Source organism: Ranitomeya imitator, chromosome 1 (genome assembly GCF_032444005.1).
Source record: "Ranitomeya imitator isolate aRanImi1 chromosome 1, aRanImi1.pri, whole genome shotgun sequence".
Lineage (NCBI taxonomy): Eukaryota > Metazoa > Chordata > Amphibia > Anura > Dendrobatidae > Ranitomeya > Ranitomeya imitator.
Genome location: NC_091282.1, coordinates 567,940,481 through 567,960,110, shown reverse-complemented (window position 1 = coordinate 567,960,110; position 19,630 = coordinate 567,940,481). Strand labels below are relative to the sequence as shown.

The window sequence follows — 19,630 nt, the reverse complement described above, 5'->3', positions numbered from 1 at the left end:
CACCAGAGTGGTGTTTGAAGGCTCTTAAATCATAGAGCCTTGTATGTGCACCTGACATTAGCAACTGGCTATTATGAGAATGCAAGGTATCTGGTAATCTAGGCAACAAGCTGTAAACCATGAAATTAAAAATCCCACTATTTTTGAGAAAGGAGAGGATTTTTAATAAGACATAAGTTGTACATTTACTTCTTTTGCAACCACTTTGAATTTTAATCATATAAAACCTTGCAATAACCCCTTTAAACACACATCACAAGTGACAGCCAGATTGGCATAAACCAGCTGTTACCAACCAACAGGGTAGCAACACCAGGTCACTGACATGAATACAAGTTGTATTGTTATATTTAGACCAACTTCATATTTCCATGATCGTGCTCAGATTGCAATACCCGGCCGGATGTCCAGACCTGAGCTGACTGCCTCATTGGCACATATGTAACAGATAGCTCAAGTCATGGGACCTTGCTATCAGTCTGATTGGGCTGGGTATTGTAATATATGCATGCTCCTTGTTTCCTGGAGGTGCGAAACTGCTCATATTCAGCCAATTTGAACTGTAGTGGCCAGAAGATTCCAATGAGGAAAGCCTAGAATCTACAACATACACTTAACTTTTGGGTAAGATTGTACGCACAAAGTTCTGACACAGTGCAGCTGCAGGTTGCTAAAATATTTTAATTGAAATGGTATGGGTTAATAGATTAAACTTTGTAATATATCTGATCATAGAATTCTGCTTCCTTTCCAAATGAAAGACAATTCTTCCTCTTCCCCATCTCCTGAACTCACCATCCACTCTGAAAAACAGCTCAAATCTGTCTTACACTATATGGAGAGGGAAGGGTGAAAGAAGAGCAGAATGAGGAGACTGTCAGAAGGAGACACAGAAAGATCATGCTGGACTTTCTAACAAGTCCTTTAGCTCAGCGCCAGAGCTGGATTCATATGTTCACTGGTCACTACTGCTATTTTGTTTCTTCCATGCTGCTGCTGTTGCCCGTCTCTGTGACCTTAAAAAGGGACAAAGAGCAAGAATCCATCTCTGTGTGCTGTGAATGGCAGAGATCACAGCAACTAGTCTCCTCCTCCCCTCTCCCAGGGCATTACAAATCTCAGATAAAGCCGAAAGAAGGGAAATCTGATGAAAATACAGTCTACACTTTTATATAATGACACGCTATAAACTCAAGAAACAGGTATAAAGTATCGTGTTGAGAAGAGATCTATGAATTCTATTTTATTGATACACATACAGTATATTAAAAACAAAGGTTTTTAAAACAGCACATTGACTCAAACCTAACCCTTTGCTTTGCACAATGCAGCTCAAAATCTCAAATTATTCTTTCTAACAAATTAATGATTGTAAGAATAATACATGTTATTCCTGCTTCTGTCAATTACTTTGAACCTGGTGTTTTTAAGGGTATGGAGAAATACATGATGTCACAGTACTATTTAAATTCGTTGTAATTTTTTGTAAATTCCTCCCCCCTATCATAATTGTTTGTTGCCTTCATAGCATCCCCAATATGACATTTCTACTTGAAAAACTTCTGTTTTCAACCCCTTTCCGAATCAGGCGTAATAGTATGCCAATGTCCGATGCCTTCACTTTGATGTGGGCACCAGTGGTGAACCTACATCTTTTCCTGCACATGTCAGCTGTCTTGAACAGTTGTGCTGCTAACAGCCACGGGAGGAATCGCGATCCACCCACAGCTGTTAACCCATTAAATGCTGCTATCAATCTCTGACAGCAGCATTTAACATGCGCTTCCGGCAAGGAAATCCCACCCATCGACACCCATGTCACAGGACCGCGGGTCACCGATGGGTTGGCATGAAACCTGAAGTGCCCAGCAAACCTCTATGGTTGTCATTGACTGATTGCTATGAGTGCTGCCCAGTTTTCAGCACTCATAGCAAGTCAGCAATTCGGATTATGCCATCTTCTAGTCTCCCACGTTCTTGACAGCACCTCATCCTGTGTAAATAAGACCTGTACTGCCAAGAACAATAAGGGTATGTTTCCACGTTCAGTATTAGGCAGTGCTCTGGATGCAGCACATGTCCGCTGCGTCCAAAGCGCTGCCGGATTTTGAACGCAGGAGATTCTGCATGTGTTTTTTAAACCTTGCGGAATCACCGCACCACATACATTGGATGGAAAATTTATCTTGCAGAGACAGAGCGTCTCCGCAAGATAAATTGACATATTGCGGTCTAGAAAGACACGCCATATGTCCTTCTCCGCAGGGAAGCTGGAGGCGTCCCTGCACACATAATGGAGATGGAATTTCTTCAAAGTACATCTACTATGCTGTAACATCTGGCCGCTGCGGGTTTGACGCTGCGGATGAATGCAGCGTCAAACCCGCAGCGTTTACTGAACGTGGAAACATGATTATTCTGTATGCATAAGCTGTCAGGATATGTTTCCACGTTCAGTAAACGCTGCGGGTTTGACGCTGCGTTCAACCATTTCATATCTGCTAGATTTTTACATATCCCTCACTAATAATGTTAGAAGTGTTTGTGTGTAAAATTTGGGAGCTGTAGGTGTTAAAGGGTTAATTCTCAGAAAAAACTGGTGTGGGCTCCCGCGCAATTTTCTCCGCCAGAGAGGGAAAGCCAGTGACTGAGGGCAGATATTAATAGCCTAGAGAGGGACCATGGTTATTCCCCTCCCCCCCCCCAGCTAAAAACATCTTCCCCCAGCCACCCCAGAAAAGGCACATCTGGCACTTAGCCTCTCTCTTCCCACTGTCCTGTGGCATTGGCATATGGGGTAATAAGGGGTTAATGTCACCTTGCTATTGTAGGGTGACATTAAGCCTGGTTAACAATGGAGAGGTGTCAATAAGACACCTATCCATTATTAATCCAATAGTAGGAAAAGGTTAAAAATACACACACATTAAGAATAACGTCTTTTAATGAAAGAAAGAAACACACAGGTTTTTAATATCTTTATTTTACTCTCAATAAAAAGCGACACCCTCGTTCTTCTGTAAAAAAAAAAAACAACAATATCCCTTGCCTGTCTGCCGTACAGTCAAGTCTCAAGCTGTAAATCCATCTGAAGGGGTTAAATACATTTACAAGCAGGAGCACTGCTAATGCTGCTGCTCCCAGCTGTAAATGAAAGGAATGAATGAAATGCAGGGAACAGAGCTTCAGTGACTAGTGGTGCCATCACCGAAGCTCTGCCCCCTGGTGGCATGAACTCATTTGAACTCTGTAGTGTGGGAAAATATTCAGAAACAGCCCACACCAGTTTTTTCCATGAATTAACCCTTTAATTTAACACCTACAGCTCCCAAATTTTACACACAAACACTTCTAACATTATTAGTGAGGGATATGTAAAAATCTAACGGATATGAAATTGTTTACTGTATGTAAACCATGTCTCATCATATCCTCTCGGGTTCGGTAGTGATTTAGCAAAAGCCGACAATTGAATTACTGGCTTTTCTGCTATCTAGCTCTGTATTAAATTAAAAGAAATAAATAAATATATATACATATATATATATATATATATATATATATATATATATATATATATATATATACAGTTACGTCCATATATATTTGGACAGAGACAACATTTTTCTAATTTTGGTTATAGACATTACCACAATGAATTTTAAACAAAACAATTCAGATGCAGTTAAAGTTCAGACTTTCAGCTTTCATTTGAGGGTAGCCACATTAAAATTGGATGAAGTGTTTAGGAGTCTCAGCTCCTTAACATGTGCCACCCTGTTTTTAAAGGGATCAAAAGTAATTGGAAAATTGACTCCAAGGCTATTTCATGGACAGGTGTGGGCAGGGGTGGATTAAAGGTAGCCAGGGCCCTGGGCTGTTCAGACACTGTGGGCCCCCCCCGGTCATGTGACGGGGGTCATGTGACGGGGGTCATGTGACGGGGGTCATGTGACGGGGGTCATGATATACCCGAACCAGATTATTCCAGAAAAATGGCCGGGCCCTACTCTACTGTAACCTATTAAATATTTGTTAAAATCAGCAATACAATTTAGGTATATTTTGACCAATAATATCACATACAAGGAACAAATACCACCGCACCATGACCAGACCACAAATTACAACCACAGTGAACAAATAATATCACATACAAGGAACAAATACCACCGCACCATGTCAAGACCACATATTACCACCACTTGGTGACCAAATAGCACATACAAGGGACAAATACCACAACACCATTTCCAGACCACATATTACCACCACATAGTGACTGAATACTACAATACCGATCAGTAATAAAAAACAAAAACAAAAACACAATACTATCACCATAAGTGCCAGTATTCACAGGAGATCTGTACTTAGTATGCAGTGTCTGTGTAGAGGTAATACAGAGATCACTGGTGGTATTATACACAGGAGCTCTGTATATAATGTATAGGTAATACCGTGATCACTGGTGACATTGTACACAGGACCGCTGTATATAGTTTACAGTGTATAGTGTCAGTGTATAGGTAACACTGACTCACCAGTGACGTCTCTAGGTGAAGTCCTTCATCTTTCATCCAGCACAGACCACCATCATTTATTCTAGCCAGGACTCGTTTCTGCAGGAAATAACAGTTATCTCAAGCTCCGCTTACAGAACACATTACTTAATTTTTCACAACTTCTACATTATACCACATGAAGAAAAAAAGGCGATATAGTGTCACTCTGCACAGTAACAGGACCGCCCCCCATTTAAAACAGTATATTACAAAAAATAAAATAAATACATCACTGCAGTAATAATATCCCTTAAGTAGCCCCTGTGGTAATAATATTCCCCATCCTGGCCCCCTGTGTCTCATTCCTGGCTCCTGGAATATGACCTCGCATCCTGCCCTCAGTCATGAGTATCCATTCTTTCTACCCCATATGATTTCCCCATCCTGCCCCATGATCCAATCCTGCCCCATGTCTTTCATTCTGCCCCGTGTCTCCAATCATGCCCCGTATCTACATTCTGCCCATGCATCCAGTCCCGCCCCCAGTGTGTCCAGCATATTGCCCCAGTGTGTCCAGCATTGCCCCCAGACATTGTGTCCAGCAATCTGCCCCAGTGTGTCAAGCATATTACCCCCAGACCCCAGTGTGTCCAGCATGTTACCACCAGTGTGTTCATCAATCTGCCCCAGTGTCTCCAGCATTTCCCCAGTGTCTCCAGCATTGCCCCAGTGTCTCCAGCATTGCCCCCAGTAGCTCCAGCATTGCCCCAGTGTCTCCAGCATTGCTCCAGCCCCAGTAGCTCCAGCATTGCCCCCTCAGTGTCTCCAGCATTGCCCCAGTGTCTCCAGGATTGCCCCCAGTGTGTCCAGCATTGCCCCCAGTGTGTCCAGCATTGCCCCCAGTGTCTCCAGCATTGCCCCCAGTGTGTCCAGGCCCAGCATTGCCCCGTGTGTCCAGCATTGCCCCAGCCCCAGTAGCTCCAGCATTGCCCCCAGTAGCTCCAGCATTGCCGCCAGTAGCTCCAGCATTGCCCCAGTGTCTCCAGCATTGCCCCAGCCCCAGTGTCTCCAGCATTGCCCCCAGTGTGTCCAGCATTGCCCCCAGTGTGTCCAGCATTGCCCCAGCCCCAGTGTCTCCAGCATTGCTCCCAGTGTCTCCAGCTTTGCCCCCAGTGTTTCCAGCATTGCCCCCAGTGTCTCCAGCATTGCCCCCAGTGTGTCCAGGCCCAGCATTGCCCCCTTTGTGTCCAGCATTGCCCCAGCCCCAGTAGCTCCAGCATTGCCCCCCAGTGTGTCCAGCATTGCCCCCCCAGTGTCTCCAGCATTGCCCCCAGTGTGTCCAGCATTGCCCCAGCCCCAGTAGCTCCAGCATTTGCCCCCGTGTCTCCAGCTTTGCCCCCAGTATGTCCAGCATTGCCCCAGCCCCAGTAGCTCCAGAATTTGCCCCCAGTGTGTCCAGCATTGCCCCCAGTGTGTCCAGCATTGCCCCAGCCCCAGTAGCTCCAGCATTTGCCCCCAGTGTGTCCAGCATTGCCCCCAGTGTGTCCAGCATTGCCCCCAGTGTGTCCAGCATTGCCCCAGCCCCAGTAGCTCCAGCATTTGCCCCCAGTGTGTCCAGCATTGCCCCCAGTGTGTCCAGCATTGCCCCCAGTGTGTCCAGCATTGCCCCCAGTGTGTCCAGCATTGCCCCAGCCCCAGTAGCTCCAGCATTAGCCCCCAGTGTGTCCAGCATTTGCCCCCAGTGTCTCAAGCATTGCCCCCAGTGTGTCCAGCATTTGCCCCCAGTGTGTCCAGCATTGCCCCCCAGTGTCTCACTCTCCAGCAAATAGCAATCATCTGCCGACTGCCCCAGAGTCCCAGACCCAGTGTGTCACTGACTGACTGTCCAGCTCCAGCATTATTGCCGGCCCGTAATGCCGTTACTTAGGTTAGCAAAACAAAAACCAAAAAAGAAAAAAAAAAAAACGAGTTCTCCTCACCTGACCAGGCGCTCCAGCGGCGCCGGCGAGCTCCCTTCAGCAGCGTACACTCGCCGGTGTCTGACAGACGCCGGCGACGTGTGCACTGTGCCTGCGGCCGACTTCAGCTGCCAGCCTCCAATTGGCTATCAAATATACAAAAAAACTCCGGCACACTAAGAGTCCAAAAGGAATTCATATATTTCATATATTTTATTGATCACAATAGGATTTCCAAAAGCAAAAAAGAAATTGTTCTGTACACTCTGATGGGACATATATAATTTTTCTCAACGTTTCGGCTAAAGAGCCTTTCTCAAGAGATGTCCGTCTGAAACACATATATATACAAAAGAATAAATCAATACAGAAACAAAAATAACATGAAAGAAACAGAAAAATAACCCCATATATATGCATCCTGTGAGGTATAACACGATCTTATATATATAAGATAAAAAGCAAAAAACGTTATCTGACCGAATAGGGATTCAGAAGAGGCTATCAACCCCAATAAAAGAAACCTTTCATCTATGAATATAACGGGACTCTCAGAAAAAGCCACCAAAGAATGCAAATATGAAAAAACGGATCCAAAAAGAATCGGAAAAAAACCAGATAACATCCCATTCTAAGAAGAAAATGTGCACCATATCGCCATATAACAGTGTAAGAGAACCGGCGCTCTAGAGATACACCCCAAATGTTAATCTACCACCATAAGTGAATATAGAATAAAAAACCATACTTGCTGGTACGTAGAACTAGGCAGGGAAACCCACTGTAGAAAATGAGCAAAAAGATGATATGTATAGGGCATCTATATCTGATCCGTAGATAAGCGCCAGAGAGAACCCTAGAATAATTACCTTGCCAAAATGTCACCAATGAATACCGCATCTAATACAGATGGCCAAGGAACTGTGACCGCTGTTTGGGAGGCACAAATGTGAAAGAACCGGCGTGCGAGCGGCTTTTACCTTATCTGGTGAAAGTACTTCCGGTTTAAAGGTCTGAATATAGACATGCGCCGTGAGAACGGGTGAAAGCCGAAGGGACCGAGTTGTGCCGGAAATAGCCGTTGGCGGCTGTTGTTGTTGCTAACTATTGACGTGCGGGCCCGTTTTTGTGGAAAAAAAAATATTTTTTCTTTTCATGGCTCTGCATTATAAACTGTAGTGAAACACTTGGGGGTTCAAAGCCCTCACAAAACAACTAGATAAGTTCCTTAGGGGGTCTATTTTCCAAAATGGTGTCACTTGTGGGGGGGGGGGGGGAATTCTACAACAACTTTTGGGGTCCAATTTCTTCTCTTACCCTTGGGAAAATAAAAAATTTGGGGCGAAAAGATCATTTTTGTGAAAAAATATGATTTTTTATTTTTACGGCTCTGCATTATAAACTTCTGTGAATCACTTAATGGGTCAAAGTGCTCACCACACATCTAGATAAGTTCCTTAGGGGGTCTACTTTCCAAAATGGTGTCACTTGTTGGGGGTTTCAATGTTTAGGCACATCAGTGGCTCTCCAAACGCAACATGGCGTCCCATCTCATTTCCTGTCAATTTTGCATTGAAAAGTCACATGGCGCTCCTTCGCTTCTGAGCTCTGCCATGTGCCAAAACAGTGGTTTACCCCCACATATAGGGTATCGGCGTACTCAGGACAAATTGTACAACAACTTTTGGGGTCCATTTTCTCCTGTTACCCTTGGTAAAATAAAACAAATTGGAGCTGAAGTAAATTTTTTGTGAAAAAAAGGTAAATGTTCATTTTTATTTTAACATTCCAAAAATTCATGTGAAACACCTGAAGGGTTAATAAACTTCTTGAATGTGCTTTTGGACACCTTGATGGGTGCAGTTTTTAGAATGGTGTCACACTTGGTTATCTTCTATCATATAGACCCCTCAAAATGACTTCAAATGAGATGTGGTCCCTAAAAAAAAATCGTGTTGTAAAAATTAGAAATTGCTGGTCAACTTTTAACCCTTATAACTCCCTAACAAAAAAAATTGGTTCCAAAATTGTGCTGATTTAAAGTAGACATGTGGGAAATGTTATTTATTAAGTATTTTTTGTGACATATCTCTGTGATTTAATTGCATGAAAATTCAAAGTTGGAAAATTGTGAAATTTTCAAGATTTTCGCCAAATTTCCTTTTTTTTCACAAATAAATGCAGGTAATATCAAAGAAATGTTACCACTGTCATGAAGTACAATATGTCACGAGAAAACATTGTCAGAATCACCGGGATCCGTTGAAGCGTTCCAGAGTTATAACCTCATAAAGGGACAGTGGTCAGAATTGTAAAAATTGGCCCGGTCATTAACGTGCAAAACACCCTTGGGGGTAAAGGGGTTAAGCACACTGTGGGGCTCAGAAAGAATGAGGCATTTGTATTCAGGAGTGGAGAATTTGCTGAATTTCTCTTGGAGGATGAGGAGCCATTTAGCTTTTCCAGAGCCTTTGTGCTACTTTGTGTCCCTCTCTATTTCCGTTAACAGATGACAGACCTGAGTGAGGGCTTGCTTTTTTTGTTGATTGAGTTGAAGCTTTTATTGGGAACATTTTACATAATATTTGGGATCACATCCAGCGCTCTTCACTGAGCACTTACTTTGTGGTTTCCATCTAAATCTCCGAGCGACGTTACAGATGAAACCCCCGAGGGATCCATTCACTATGATGAGGCAGCAGAGTTATTCTGGACTCTGTCTGTTCAACGGTGTCCTTCTTTTCAGAAATGTACAAAACTGTGGCCGACGGCACTTTTATGTAATCCTAAAAAGACGGACACGATGGGATCACAGGTCCGATGGTGTCCACAGTGCCTCCATCTGCCTCATTATAAGGAATCTTCTGCCGGGGGTTCTGTCTGAATCAAGTATTTCAGAGATTTACACGTAAACGCCAGTGTGTGCATTCAGCACAGAGCGCAGGATAAATGTGTGCCAAGCCTTAATGCGATCATTGAGAGGCAGAATTGCTTTTATTTATTTATTACACTGTTCGTCGTGCGGTGTAAGTGATTAGGCGACTTTATTCTTTGGGTCGGTGCGATTACAGTGATACCAGATTTATATAGGGTTTTTATGTCTGGCTGCTTATCACACACGAAAAGACGCTTTTGATTTTATTTATAGCATCACCATATTTTGAGGGTTATAATTTTTCCATATTTTGGCCGACAGAGTCATGTGATGGCTTGCTTTTTGCTGGATGAGTTGACGTTTTTATTGATACCATTTTCAGACACATGACATTTTTTTATCGCTTTTTATTCAAATTTTTGGGAGGCAGAATGTAGAAAAACCAGCAATTAAGGATTTTTTTTTTGGAGAGGGGTTTATGTCATTCAGTGTGTGGTAAAATTATTACAGCGATAGCTCATTTATATCTTTATTATGTTTTGGCCCTTTTACACAAAAAACCTATTTTATAGAAAAAATAATTATTTTTGCATAGCATTATCCTGAGAGCTATAACTTTTTTATTTTTATGCTGATGGAGCTGTATGGCAGCTTGTTTTTTGCGGGACAAGATTACATTTTCAGCGGTACCATGCTTATTTATTTTTATTTATTTATTTTTATTTTATTCCACTTTTTGTTCAGCAGTATGATGATAAAGCATTATTTTTTGCCTTGGTTTTTATTTATTTATTTTATGGTATTTTCTAAAGGAGTTAACTAGTGGGACAGTTTTATAGGTCGGGTCATTCCGGAAGCGGCAATACCAAATATGAGTAATTTTTTCTTCATTCTTTTTGCAAATCTTTATTTATGGGTTAAATTTTTTTTATTATTATTACTTTTAGAATTTTTTTTATATTTTTACAATTATTTTTAAAAAGTCTTACTTTTTTTTACTTTTTTACTTTGTCCCATAGTAATCATTTTTTTGCAGGCTGATCGCTTGTATAGCATGGGGATGCAGCAGCATCCCTATGCCATGCAAACTGTCAGCTCTGCACTGACAGAGAAAGTTGCTGAACATGAACTGCACATGATCAAGCAACTTCCTACTCCAGTAATGCTGCGATCACATTTGTAACGCCCCCGGAAACCGGCTGTTATAGTGGTGTTGCCTTCCTTTCGGGGAGGGTGATGCCATGCCTGGATGCAAGGAGGATCCCTTTAACAGGTAGCATAATACATGCAGCATGTTCTGACTCCAGGGCAGAAGGGGGAGCTCTGAACCCAGTTTCAGGGGAGCTTTCCTAGATATATGTATTCTGGCTTGGAGGAGGAGTTAGGGAGTTGGTCTAACTTTGTCCCATAGTAATCATTTTTTTTGCAGGCTGATCGCTTGTATAGCATGGGGATGCAGCAGCTGTTATGTTTGCTAATGACAGGTGTTATGAAGGCAATCCAGAAACACAGTGTGCTTAGCGATCAGAGCGCACACAGTGATCTGACAAATACCCAAAAATACAAGAACGAGCTCTGAGACGTGGAAACTCTGTAGACTGCACACCTGATCCTATCCTAAACACAACTAAAAGCGGCTGTGGATTGCGCCTAACAACTACCTAGGCAACTCGGCACAGCCTAAGAAACTAGCTAGCCTGAAGATAGAAAAATAGGCCTGACTTGCCCCAGAGAAATTCCCCAAAGGAAAAGGCAGCCCCCCACATATAATGACTGTGAGTAAGATGAAAAGACAAAACGTAGGGATGAAATAGATTCAGCAAAGTGGGGCCCGATATTCTAGGACAGAGCGAGGACAGTAAAGCGAACTTTGCAGTCTACAAAAAACCCTAAAGCAAAACCACGCAAAGGGGGCAAAAAAAACAAAACACCGTGCCGAACTAACGGCACGGCGGTACACCCTTTGCGTCTCAGAGCTTCCAGCAAAACAAAAGACAAGCTGGACAGAAAAAAAGCAACAAAAAAGCAAAAAACACTTAGCTATACAGAGCAACAGGTCACAGGAACAATCAGGAGAAGCTCAGATCCAACACTGAAACATTGACAAGGAGCAAGGATAGCAGCATCAGGCGGAGTTAAGTAATGAAGCAGTTAACGAGCTCACCAGAACACCTGAGGGAGGAAGCTCAGAAGCTGCAGTACCACTTGTGACCACAGGAGTGAATTCAGCCACAGAATTCACAACAGTACCCCCCCCTTGAGGAGGGGTCACCGAACCCTCACCAGAGCCCCCAGGCCGACCAGGATGAGCCGCATGAAAGGCACGAACAAGATCGGAAGCATGAACATCAGAGGCAAAAACCCAGGAATTATCTTCCTGAGCATAACCCTTCCATTTAACCAGATACTGGAGTTTCCGTCTAGAAACACGAGAATCCAAAATCTTCTCCACAATATACTCCAATTCCCCCTCCACCAAAACCGGGGCAGGAGGCTCAACAGATGGAACCATAGGTGCCACGTATCTCCGCAACAACGACCTATGGAATACATTATGTATGGAAAAGGAGTCTGGGAGGGTCAGACGAAAAGACACAGGATTGAGAACCTCAGAAATCCTATACGGACCAATAAAACGAGGTTTAAATTTAGGAGAGGAAACCTTCATAGGAATATGACGAGAAGATAACCAAACCAGATCCCCAACACGAAGTCGGGGACCCACACGGCGTCTGCGATTAGCGAAAAGTTGAGCCTTCTCCTGGGACAAGGTCAAATTGTCCACTACCTGAGTCCAGATCTGCTGCAACCTGTCCACCACAGAATCCACACCAGGACAGTCCGAAGACTCAACCTGTCCTGAAGAGAAACAAGGATGGAACCCAGAATTGCAGAAAAATGGAGAAACCAAGGTAGCCGAGCTGGCCCGATTATTAAGGGCGAACTCAGCCAACGGCAAAAAGGACACCCAATCATCCTGGTCTGCAGAAACAAAACATCTCAGATATGTTTCCAAGGTCTGATTGGTTCGTTCGGTCTGGCCATTAGTCTGAGGATGGAAAGCCGAGGAAAAGGATAGGTCAATGCCCATCCTACCACAAAAGGCTCGCCAGAACCTTGAAACAAACTGGGAACCTCTGTCAGAAACAATATTCTCAGGAATACCATGCAACCGAACCACATGCTGAAAGAACAAAGGTACCAAATCAGAGGAGGAAGGCAATTTAGCCAAGGGCACCAGATGGACCATTTTAGAAAAGCGATCACAGACCACCCAAATGACTGACATCTTTTGAGAAACGGGAAGGTCAGAAATGAAATCCATCGAAATATGTGTCCAAGGCCTCTTTGGGACCGGCAAGGGCAAAAGCAACCCACTGGCACGAGAACAGGAGGGCTTAGCCCTAGCACAAATCCCACAGGACTGCACAAAAGTACGTACATCCCGTGACAGAGATGGCCACCAGAAGGATCTAGCCACTAACTCTCTGGTACCAAAGATTCCAGGATGACCAGCCAACACCGAACAATGAAGTTCAGAGATAAGTTTATTAGTCCACCTATCAGGGACGAACAGTTTCTCCGCTGGACAACGATCAGGTTTATTCGCCTGAAATTTTTGCAGCACCCGCCGCAAATCAGGGGAGATGGCAGACACAATGACTCCTTCCTTGAGGATACCCGCTGGCTCAGATAAACCCGGAGAGTCGGGCACAAAACTCCTAGACAGAGCATCCGCCTTCACATTTTTAGAGCCCGGAAGGTACGAAATCACAAAGTCGAAGCGGGCAAAAAATAACGACCAACGGGCCTGTCTAGGATTCAAGCGCTTGGCAGACTCGAGATAAGTCAAGTTCTTATGATCAGTCAATACCACCACGCGATGCTTAGCTCCTTCAAGCCAATGACGCCACTCCTCGAATGCCCACTTCATGGCCAGCAACTCTCGGTTGCCCACATCATAATTACGCTCAGCGGGCGAAAACTTCCTGGAAAAGAAAGCACATGGTTTCATCACTGAGCAATCAGAACCTCTCTGTGACAAAACCGCCCCTGCTCCAATCTCAGAAGCATCAACCTCGACCTGGAACGGAAGAGAAACATCTGGCTGACACAACACAGGGGCAGAACAAAAACGACGCTTCAACTCCTGAAAAGCTTCCACAGCAGCAGAAGACCAATTGACCAAATCAGCACCCTTCTTGGTCAAATCGGTCAATGGTTTGGCAATGCTAGAAAAATTACAGATGAAGCGACGATAAAAATTAGCAAAGCCCAGGAACTTTTGCAGACTTTTCAGAGATGTCGGCTGAATCCAATCCTGGATGGCTTGGACCTTAACTGGATCCATCTCGATAGTAGAAGGGGAAAAGATGAATCCCAAAAATGAAACTTTCTGCACACCGAAGAGACACTTTGATCCCTTCACAAACAAAGAGTTAGCACGCAGGACCTGAAAAACCATTCTGACCTGCTTCACATGAGACTCCCAATCATCTGAGAAGATCAAAATGTCATCCAAGTAAACAATCAGGAATTTATCCAGGTACTCACAGAAGATGTCATGCATAAAGGATTGAAACACTGATGGAGCATTGGCAAGTCCGAACGGCATCACTAGATACTCAAAATGACCCTCGGGCGTATTGAATGCAGTTTTCCATTCATCTCCTTGCCTGATTCTCACCAGATTATACGCACCACGAAGATCTATCTTAGTGAACCAACTAGCCCCCTTAATCCGAGCAAAGAAGTCAGATAACAATGGCAAGGGATACTGAAATTTAACAGTGATCTTATTAAGAAGGCGGTAATCAATACACGGTCTCAGTGAACCATCCTTCTTAGCTACAAAGAAGAACCCTGCTCCCAGTGGTGATGACGATGGGCGAATATGTCCCTTCTCCAGGGATTCCTTCACATAACTGCGCATAGCGGCGTGTTCGGGCACGGATAAATTAAATAATCGACCTTTAGGGAATTTACTACCAGGAATCAAATTGATAGCACAATCACAATCCCTATGCGGAGGTAGGGCATCGGACTTGGGCTCTTCAAATACATCCTGATAATCAGACAAGAACTCTGGGACCTCAGAAGGGGTGGATGACGAAATCGACAAAAATGGAACATCACCATGTACCCCCTGACAACCCCAGCTGGATACCGACATGGAATTCCAATCCAATACTGGATTATGGGTTTGTAGCCATGGCAACCCCAACACGACCACATCATGCAGATTATGCAACACCAGAAAGCGAATAACTTCCTGATGTGCAGGAGCCATGCACATGGTCAGCTGGGCCCAGTACTGAGGTTTATTCTTGGCCAAAGGTGTAGCATCAATTCCTCTCAATGGAATAGGACACCGCAAAGGCTCCAAGAAAAACCCACAACGTTTAGCATAATCCAAATCCATCAGATTCAGGGCAGCGCCTGAATCCACAAACGCCATGACAGAAAACGACGACAAAGAGCATATCAAGGTAATGGACAGAAGGAATTTGGACTGTACAGTACCAATGACGGCAGACCTAGCGGACTGCTTAGTGCGCTTAGGACAATCAGAAATAGCATGAGTGGAATCACCACAGTAGAAACATAGCCCATTCAGACGTCTGTATTCCTGCCGTTCAACTCTAGTCATAGTCCTATCGCACTGCATAGGCTCAGGTTTAACCTCAGGCAGTACCGCCAAATGGTGCACAGATTTACGCTCGCGCAAGCGTCGACCGATCTGAATGGCTAAAGACAAAGACTCATTCAAACCAGCAGGCATAGGAAATCCCACCATGACATCCTTAAGAGCCTCAGAGAGACCCTTTCTGAACAAAGCTGCCAGCGCAGATTCATTCCACTGAGTGAGTACTGACCATTTCCTAAATTTCTGACAATATACTTCTATGTCATCCTGACCCTGGCACAAAGCCAGCAAATTTTTCTCAGCCTGATCCACTGAATTAGGCTCATCGTACAGTAATCCGAGTGCCAGGAAAAACGCATCGACACTACTCAATGCAGGGTCTCCTGGCGCAAGAGAAAATGCCCAGTCTTGAGGGTCGCCGCGCAAAAAAGAAATAATAATCAAAACCTGTTGAATAGGATTACCAGAAGAATGAGGTTTCAAGGCCAGAAATAGCTTACAATTATTTTTGAAACTTGGAAACTTAGTTCTATCACCAAAAAACAAATCAGGAATAGGAATTCTTGGTTCTAACATAGATTTCTGATCAATAGTATCTTGAATCTTTTGTACATTTATAATGAGATTATCCATTGAAGAGCACAGACCCTGAAAATCCATGTCCACACCTGTGTCCAGAATCACCCAAATGTCTAGGGGAAAAAAAAAAGTGAACACAGAGCAGGAAAAAAAAAAAAAAATGATGTCAGAACTTTTTCTTTCCCTCTATTGAGAATCATTAGTTTGGGCTCCTTGTACTGTTATGTTTGCTAATGACAGGTGTTATGAAGGCAATCCAGAAACACAGTGTGCTTAGCGATCAGAGCGCACACAGTGATCTGACAAATACCCAAAAATACAAGAAAGAGCTCTGAGACGTGGAAACTCTGTAGACTGCACACCTGATCCTATCCTAAACACAACTAAAAGCGGCTGTGGATTGCGCCTAACAACTACCTAGGCAACTCGGCACAGCCTAAGAAACTAGCTAGCCTGAAGATAGAAAAATAGGCCTGACTTGCCCCAGAGAAATTCCCCAAAGGAAAAGGCAGCCCCCCACATATAATGACTGTGAGTAAGATGAAAAGACAAAACGTAGGGATGAAATAGATTCAGCAAAGTGGGGCCCGATATTCTAGGACAGAGCGAGGACAGTAAAGCGAACTTTGCAGTCTACAAAAAACCCTAAAGCAAAACCACGCAAAGGGGGCAAAAAAAAAAAACCACCGTGCCGAACTAACGGCACGGCGGTACACCCTTTGCGTCTCAGAGCTTCCAGCAAAACAAAAGACAAGCTGGACAGAAAAAAAGCAACAAAAAAGCAAAAAGCACTTAGCTATACAGAGCAGCAGGTCACAGGAACAATCAGGAGAAGCTCAGATCCAACACTGAAACATTGACAAGGAGCAAGGATAGCAGCATCAGGCGGAGTTAAGTAATGAAGCAGTTAACGAGCTCACCAGAACACCTGAGGGAGGAAGCTCAGAAGCTGCAGTACCACTTGTGACCACAGGAGTGAATTCAGCCACAGAATTCACAACAAGCAGCATCCCTATGCCATGCAAACTGTCAGCTCTGCACTGACAGAGAAAGTTGCTGAACATGCACTGCACATGATCAAGCAACTTTCCTAACTCTGGTGACCCTGATGCCGTCATGACGACATCGGGACACCATGGCAACGATCGGGACCCACGTCACGCTGCATGGTCTTCGATCCAAGGGCAGAGGGGCTGTCATCCCTCTTCCTGCTCCAGTAATGCTGCGATCACATTTGTAACGCCCCAGGAAACCGGCTGTTACAGTGGTGTTGCCTTCCTTTCGGGGAGGGTGATGCCATGCCTGGATGCAAGGAGGATCCTTTTAACAGGTAGCATAATACATGCAACATCTTCTGACTCCAGGCCAGAAGGGGGAGCTCTGAACCCAGTTTCAAGGGAGCTTTCCTAGATATATATATTCTGGCTTGGAGGATGAGTTAGGGAGTTGGGCCTGAGAGACCAGAGATGAAGGAAGTCTGGAGCAGACAGTGAAAGAGAGGAGATGGGGCCGTGCAGCCACGTGGTGCTGCAGCTCCGCGCCTAGGAGGAGAAGCAGACTGGTTGCATCTGTAGAACGTGCCAGAGGGGAGAAGCACAGGAGAAGTAAGGAGCAGGAAGAGAGCTGCGACTAAGTTCCTTCCATGCTGGAGTGCAGGAATCGGGCACCAGGAGCCCTAGGCTGGGTGGAACTGTATGCCCCCATAGCAGAAGCGGAGGGCAGAAAATTCTAGGTCGTCAGTCCGCACCCACACCTGAAGGTACAGCAACATACAGAGCCTGAGAGACACCTATAAAAAAGGCTTGCATTGCCTACCATGTGGGTACTGTCTTCGGACAGGGAAAGAGAGAACATTGTGTGAGGCCTAAAGCAGCAAGGGACTCACCTTACAGTGCTAGAAGGAAGGCTTATAGCCTCACCTGGAAAGGGGGATCCATAATCGTTTCCAGGCCAACCGGACCTTACCAATACCTGTTACCGGTATCCTGAATTGTGGCTGTGAATCACCAATAAAACAGGTAAAGAAACTGCAACCCTGTGTCCTCTGATTATTTCTGGCACCTCACTATCTTTGCCAAATACACCAGGAGCCCTGGGGACAAAGCTTCACCTGTGGGAAGCCATACCATCCTTGCTACAGTGCCATCACCCCCAGAGGACCCCTTTAAGCAGTGTCGGTCATCCCTCACCGAATACCACAGGTGGCGTCACGAACATTCTTATTTCTAAAAACCCTTTTAAAGACTTTCCCTTTAATTTGGATGTCCAGGGCCACGGACCGGGTCGCTGCCACTGTGACCACCCCATTAATGACGACCGGACCCGGTACCGAGTACCCCTAGGCCCTGGCGGGCGCTCCACATTCGATTGCAGCATTTAAGGGGTTAAAGTGCCAGCAGCAGAGCGGGACCGTACCTGCCACTTAGTGCCGGGTGTCAGCTGTCAAAATCAGCTGACATATGACGGGGATCGCGTCCGCACAGCCTGTGTTCAAACATGATCAAGTAGAAGTAATAATCTGTCTCTGATTAATAATGCCCAGGGCACAGGTATGTATTATTACATACTATGTCAGAAAGGGGTGTGAAAGGTTGTCTCGCTCCTCTGCTTCACAAAGGTAGACACAGGAATAGTCCTAGTAGTAAATCACCTGCTGGTTTATTGTAGACAGCATAAACCTTTGCAGGGTTCAGAAAAAAAACAAAAAAAGCCTTTCTGGCAAAAGGTAAAACAAAGATAAAGTCTGTCAGAGTCCTTGTCCTGCAGTCTTCATTGCAGGTAACGCACACAGCATCCTTAACTCCTATGGGAGCCACGTGGGAGTTCCACCTCTCTCCCCAATACATCAAACAGACTGAACCACAGGTCCAGGTATATATATCACATGAATTAGTCATGTGATCATGACATCACTGCAGGTCCTGTAGGGAAAGGGGTACGGTGAGCACCTTTCCTCCTGCACTGTGGGTGCTCACATAAAACCGGCCTATTATACTCTGTACATGGCCTTTCAGCACCTATTGTGCTGGAAACACAAAAACATTCTGGTTTCACATCACTGACCGCTGCATGCGCAGTGACACGTACCTCCCTTCCTCTACAATGCCAGTGACTCTATCACTGGGATTAAAGTCCTGAGTATCCTAACCTAAGGAGTTTAGGTTGCAGTCTTACTCCTACTATTGGTGGACAGCATTTCCTCTGACTATGTGACTGTGCTCTAAATTAAGGAATGCAGACTAAGCAGAAATTCAAATGAATACAATTTAATCCCTTAGTGACCAATAATTCGACTTAAAACTGACCTGCGATATAAGAGAATAGCATCCCCCGACCGGTGACAATCCAGCAACTATCAGGTGTACACTACTTGCTGCATCAGCCATGATCAGTGTTGGCGCCAACCATGGCCGTTTAACCCCTTAAATACTGTTGTAAATAGTGATAATAGCTTGTAGATGGTTAACAGAGTGGGGGCTTGCTCTTTAACCCCATCGGCATCCTGAGGTCTTGATCGTGTGCTCCTGATATTTACAATGGCAATTTATGGCTAAATAACGGCCTTAAAGTCTTACAGCTATAGCGGCCTATTCAGAAGTTAGAAACATTTAGGTGGTAAAAATAAATTTTTTCATTCCTGTTATGTCACTTTGCATTAATTTCAAATAGAGATAGGGTGCACCACTAAATCAATGTATGAATAAGGCAATTTTCTGAGGGTGCAGCATAATGCATGAAAAAAAAAATGAATAAAGGAGGAAAAGGAAAAGAAACAATGCATGTGGAATACGCGCACCTGAATGTAAAGGTATGAAATGCAATTTTATTGACACCAAGAGCACAAAAAACAATTAAAAACATCTAAAAATAAAGTGACAACACTCCTGTATCCATTGGAGCTGTTTAAGCAAACTATGGACATGAAGTACAGGTGCATCTCACAAAATTAGAATATCATCAAAAAGATAATTTATTTCAGTTCTTCAATACAAAAAGTTAAACTCATGTATAATATAGAGTCATTACAAACAGAGTGATCAATTTCAAAAGTTTATTTCTGTTACTC

At 44.3% G+C, this 19,630-nt stretch overlaps 1 protein-coding gene across 1 annotated transcript in view; it reads left to right on the top strand.

The window, feature by feature from the left end:
- LOC138679350 (cartilage oligomeric matrix protein-like) overlaps positions 1–19,630 on the top strand; it is a 674,654-nt gene that overhangs the window by 585,531 nt on the left and 69,493 nt on the right. The gene's annotated exons all lie outside the window — the stretch shown is intronic.